The sequence below is a fragment of the Branchiostoma belcheri genome, unplaced genomic scaffold, assembly GCF_001625305.1.
Source record: "Branchiostoma belcheri isolate BF01 breed outbred unplaced genomic scaffold, Haploidv18h27 scaffold149, whole genome shotgun sequence".
In the NCBI taxonomy this organism is placed as follows: domain Eukaryota; kingdom Metazoa; phylum Chordata; class Leptocardii; order Amphioxiformes; family Branchiostomatidae; genus Branchiostoma; species Branchiostoma belcheri.
The window spans coordinates 9,221-14,406 of NW_017802924.1; the positions used below are offsets into that span (position 1 = coordinate 9,221).

Sequence of the window (5,186 nt, forward strand, 5' to 3'; positions counted from 1 at the left end):
TAGTCTCCAGTATAGGCTCTGTCACCTATGAGTTAGCAGGCTTTCTAGCCAAGATTCTGGGACAACTAGTGGGGAAAATAGAGGATGATGAAACCATTACTTCGTATGACGTGTGCTCACTGTTACGTGTGCTCCATACCACCTAAGGAAACAGGAAATAGCTTTGCTATATTGCTAATATTTTTTTTTCTTAGGCCATGTTGATTTGATTATATGGATGACATCCGCGCGCGCATGAATTTTCGGCCGTTTCCCAAAAAAAAAAAGTTTTCGACCATACTGTAAATCGTGCAAAACAGTTGCTAAATGAGCAAAAATATACCATAAGTTGCAAGGAAAACATTTAGAAACGATACCAATGTCATAGAATGCCAAAATCAAAGGAAAAAAGACTAAAATGTAAAGAAATGAATTTGAAGAGTAGATTATTCGCCATAACATATTCTGTGCCATTTGTTCCACCTTCTTGACCACGTAGATTTCATAGTGAAAGCAACTTTTTTTTTTGCAAAACTTTTTTTTATTCGCACGCGCGCATCAGTTTTGGGGTTCCTAGAGGATGTCATCCATATAATCAAATCAACATGGCCTTATCAACAACTAAAAGAATGTACTTTTTCTTGTTGATAAACATCATGAACATTTACATAAGACAGCTATTCTATAATTTCGCCCCAAATGGGGCCTTTTATATGCAAATAAACAAAGGTGTTCACCTCTCGGTACAAAGACCACATGGCCGAAGGCTACACTTGGAAATACATTCGTGCGATTTTGACATCATTTTAAAGCGATCTTAGTACACAAATGCCTCCGTCCCTGAGGCGTCGCCAAAAAACAAACAATAGAATAAACTCTTAAACGTACATGCAGTGAAACACATCTTTTGTGAGCATCCGTTCATGTCACTAAACTGTGATCAAAATATGAAGCAAAAGGTCCGTTTTCAATAGCTTCTGGACGATATAATGTACCCTATGTGGTAACGCACATCAGGTGTGGGGATTCCGTACCCAGTGTTATTTTCAACTTAGTTTACCGGAACACCTATCACACAAAGGACGACGGGATTATTTTTGCATACTGAGGTCGGGCGTGGAAGCTCTGGGTGCTATTGGTCAATTGAGTCTACGGAACACCACCGCGAAACGATCGCTATTATTGGCCAATGGAGCCGGGGACTAAATCAGTGGTTACTATTTATCCTAAGTCAGTAGAAAACCAACTTGAAGGTAACCTAGATATAATCCACCTCCTACTAAACAAACATAAGTTATGTTTACAAAATAAAGGATACCCTTTGATACAACATCGAGCAGAAGAACTAGACATCAGCAGGGAAATGTGTACATTAATGTTTACTAGATAAATCGGATTTTCTTACATTCCGACTTTCCCTTGATATGATGAATCACGCCATCGAGACGACCAGTAGACGTAGTTCTCGTCAACAGCAATCCCATACACCCACTTCCCGTCTTCATCCAGCAGTTGTTGGATATCGTTCCCCAGCAGGTCTGAGCTGTACATGCGGGTCCCATCAGAGTAGTACAGCCGTTCCTCTAAATGAGAGGAACAAACAACGGTTTTATGCACCATTAATGTGAATACTTCAACTGTTGAGTAACACTACAGAGAGGGTAGACGTGCACATAGATAATATCTTACACCAAGGACGTTCAATCATGATTGAACGTCCTTAATTACACGTAGTACATATTTATTTAAACCACCCCTGCCCTCATACAATACAATAAGGTAACACCGACCTACTAAATAATGCGTTTCAAAATGTTCCTTCTTGATTAATAATTCTTTTGTGTATAAATAAATAAATATATTTAGTAAATTGTTTCTTGCTGTGTTGTTTCTTACCTCTATAGTCTATTGTAACGGCGCGGGGAGTAGACACGCCCGTAATGATGGTGGTTGGGTTACTGCCGTCCATCGCAGCACGGACAATTCTCTCATTACCATCGTCCGCCCAGTACATGAGTCTGTGAAAGGAGTCAAGCAAAGAAAACGTATTATCTCCGCCAAATTTTCATACATGTTATTAAATGGTGTTTCCTTGTGCAGCGTTATTAGATTTTTATTATTATTACCATAAATGATATAGATTATTCATAATGACAATAAAATCCACATAATCCCTACACATCGATGGTCTCTGCCTAAAGCACACATGGCAAAATAAGAGGCCACAACAAAACAGTAACATGATATTCCAGGAGTCCGGAACACCAGATCAAGTTTTATTACCCTCGCCAAGAAGGTTATGTTTTTAGGCGTTCGCGTGTGTGTGTGTGTGTCTGTAAACAATAACTCGAGAAGGCTAAAATGTATTGTCTTCATGATCCTCGGAATGATTAGTTTTTTGTGCCCTTAGCGGCTTGTTGTGGTACTGCAGCGGAACTTCCGGTTTTGATATCTCATGATCTAAAGGTGATAGCTATAGGGTCACGAAATTTGAATGGTCGGTAGGAATTGTGCTGGGGAAGAAGTGACGTAGGTTTGGGCCACCTAGCGGCTTGCTCAGGAACTGCAAGGGTGGTTCTTTTAAAATACTTTATTACCTTCGCCAAGAAGGTTATGTTTTTAGTAGGGATTGTTCCTCTTTTTGTCCGTTAGTTTGTGAACAGCATTACTCAAAAAGCTTTATATGCATTGTCATGTAACTTAGTAGGTTGGTACGTCTTGATGAGATCTAAAAATGTTTAGATTTTGGGCCCCTTGGCGGCTTTTATTGGTACTGCAGCAGAACTTCCGGAGCATTTGTTGAAAAATCTACGAAGGAGGATAACTCAAGAACCGGTTAACGGATCGTCGTGATTTTGGTGTGTAGGTAGCTTAAGTGATGCTTAACATAAGTATGAAAAATTATGCAAATCTGGATATAATTTGTATAATGTATGAGGAAATTCTATAAATCAGCTGTATTACATTAAAGAACTATTCAAGCTTGTGATATATGTAATTGAAAATGAGTGAAACACAGGCAAATAAACACGTATTTTGCATAATTAATGAGAAATGTTAGAAATACATAATGGTAACTGCCTGGAATTTTATACTTTGGGTATTGGAAAGTTAAGTGAAGGTGAACATCATTAACTGATTCAAAAAATGACTCATTTGCATAATTTATGATGAAATAATAGAATGGATTTCTTTGTTAAGGCTGTCGTTTGGTAGAGAATATGATCAACTGATATAATTCATGCAAATGAGGAGTCTATTTGCATAATCAGGAGGAATAATCTTTATCAGTCATAAAGATTAACCTCATTTGGCGAATGTATGAGATCGTAGAAGTCTAGTTACCAGTAGGATGTTAATGAATGTTTGCACTATGATGTATTTAAACCGATGGACTGGTTGAAATGCATCGAATCTACAAACGTTAACGTACACAGCCCTGTCCCCATTTATGTAAAATGCCTGATTTTGAATGTATTTTACTCACCCATTCCTGGGGTCCAGGACCAGGTGATAAGGACGGCTGAGGGCTGATGACGTCAGAAGTGTTCTAGTGGACGATCCATCCATCTTTGATACAGAGATGGTGTTTTCATCATAATCAGTCCAGTAGATATCACCTCCAGCGTGGTCCAACGCCAGGCCGCGGACAGCTGCATAAAAAAAGTGTGGACATTTTGTAGAAAAATATGTTTGGAAATGCACACGTCAAGAAGATTTTGATGTACATACATGTACTATATAATAGAAAATTCTTCTATACGTAACAGTTCACGACAACATCGCAGTAAACACAGTAAGATTCCCCAATAATGCCGGGGTCACACCAATAAACGTGTCGTTATTACAAATAGGCTCCCAGTCCAACCTGAGATATCCTTAACATGTCACAGACAAAACAACCCGTCTGAAATATCCCGATAAGGTTTATAGCGGGAAGTCATGTTCACAGTTACTTACTCCAGATTCCTATTCGGAATAACGACCTGTTTTGGATTCAAAATCTCAAATTTGAATTCTTTGAATAAAATACATTTATAAATGCAAAACAAAACACAGATGTGAAAAACAACAACACAGAACTGTATAACTTTTCAGCCATTCTCTTAAACTACATTTGGTTGACAGATGGGATCCGTCCATACCGCTGCTTTGATTGTAAAATTACACAATTATAAGTATCATAGTTTAATCACAGTAAAAACAAGCATTGTTGAGATGTAAAGTTTGGAACGAAAGAAAAAACAGGTACTACGAAGCCTCCACCAGTATTTTAGATTTTCCTAATCAGTTATACAAATGATTCTCCGATGGACTTTTCCAGAGGAACACCGTAAGCACCGCTACCTGTTCTATTTAGAATCTTTGGCGGGTCAGTGTGTGTGTGTGTGTGTGTGTGTGTGTGTGTGTGTGTGTGTGTGTGGTTCTCGTATTTCTGACGGACGGACGACACAGTGTGTGCGTGTCTGTGTGCTTGCGTGCGGTCGGTCCTCGTCATGCATACAGATGAACGACAACGTGTGTGTGTGTGTGTGTGTGTGTCTGCCTTGTGTGTGTGTTTGCGTGCGGTCCTCGTCATGCAGACAGATGAACGACAAAGTGTGTGTGTGTCTGTGTGTGTGTGTGTGTGTGTGTGTCTGCGTGTTTGCGTGCGGCCCTCGTCATGCAGACAGATGAACGAAAAAGTGTGTTTGTGTGTGTGAGTATGTGTGTGTCTGTGTGTCTATGTCTGTGTGTTTGCGTGCGGTCCTCGTCATGCAGACGGATGAACGAACAAAGTGTGTGAAAGTGTGTGTGTGTGTGTTTGCGTGCTGTCCTAGTCATGCAGACAGATGAACGACAAAGTGTGTGAAAGTGTGTGAAAGTGTGTGTGTATGTGTCTGCGTGTCTGCGTGCGGTCCTCGTCATGCAGACAGATGAACGACAAAGTGTCTGTGTGTGTGTGTGTGTGTGTGTGTGTGTGTGTGTGTGTGTCTGTGTGTCGGTGTCGGTGTGTTTGCGTGTGGGTCCTCGTCATGCAGACAGATGAACGACAAAGTAGTGTGAAAGTGTATGTGTGTGTGTGTCTGCGTGTTTGCGTGCGGTCCTCGTCATGCATACAGATGAACGACAAAGTGTCTGTGTGTGTGTGTGTGTGTGTGTGTGTGTGTGTGTATGTATGTCTGTGTCTGTGTGTCGGTGTCTGTGTGTTTGCGTTCGGTCCTCGT

General features: G+C 40.3%; 1 pseudogene; it reads left to right on the forward strand.

The window, feature by feature from the left end:
• Positions 1-4,994: 4,994 nt before the first annotated feature.
• Positions 4,995-5,186, forward strand: part of LOC109465120 — a 4,920-nt pseudogene continuing 4,728 nt past the window's right edge.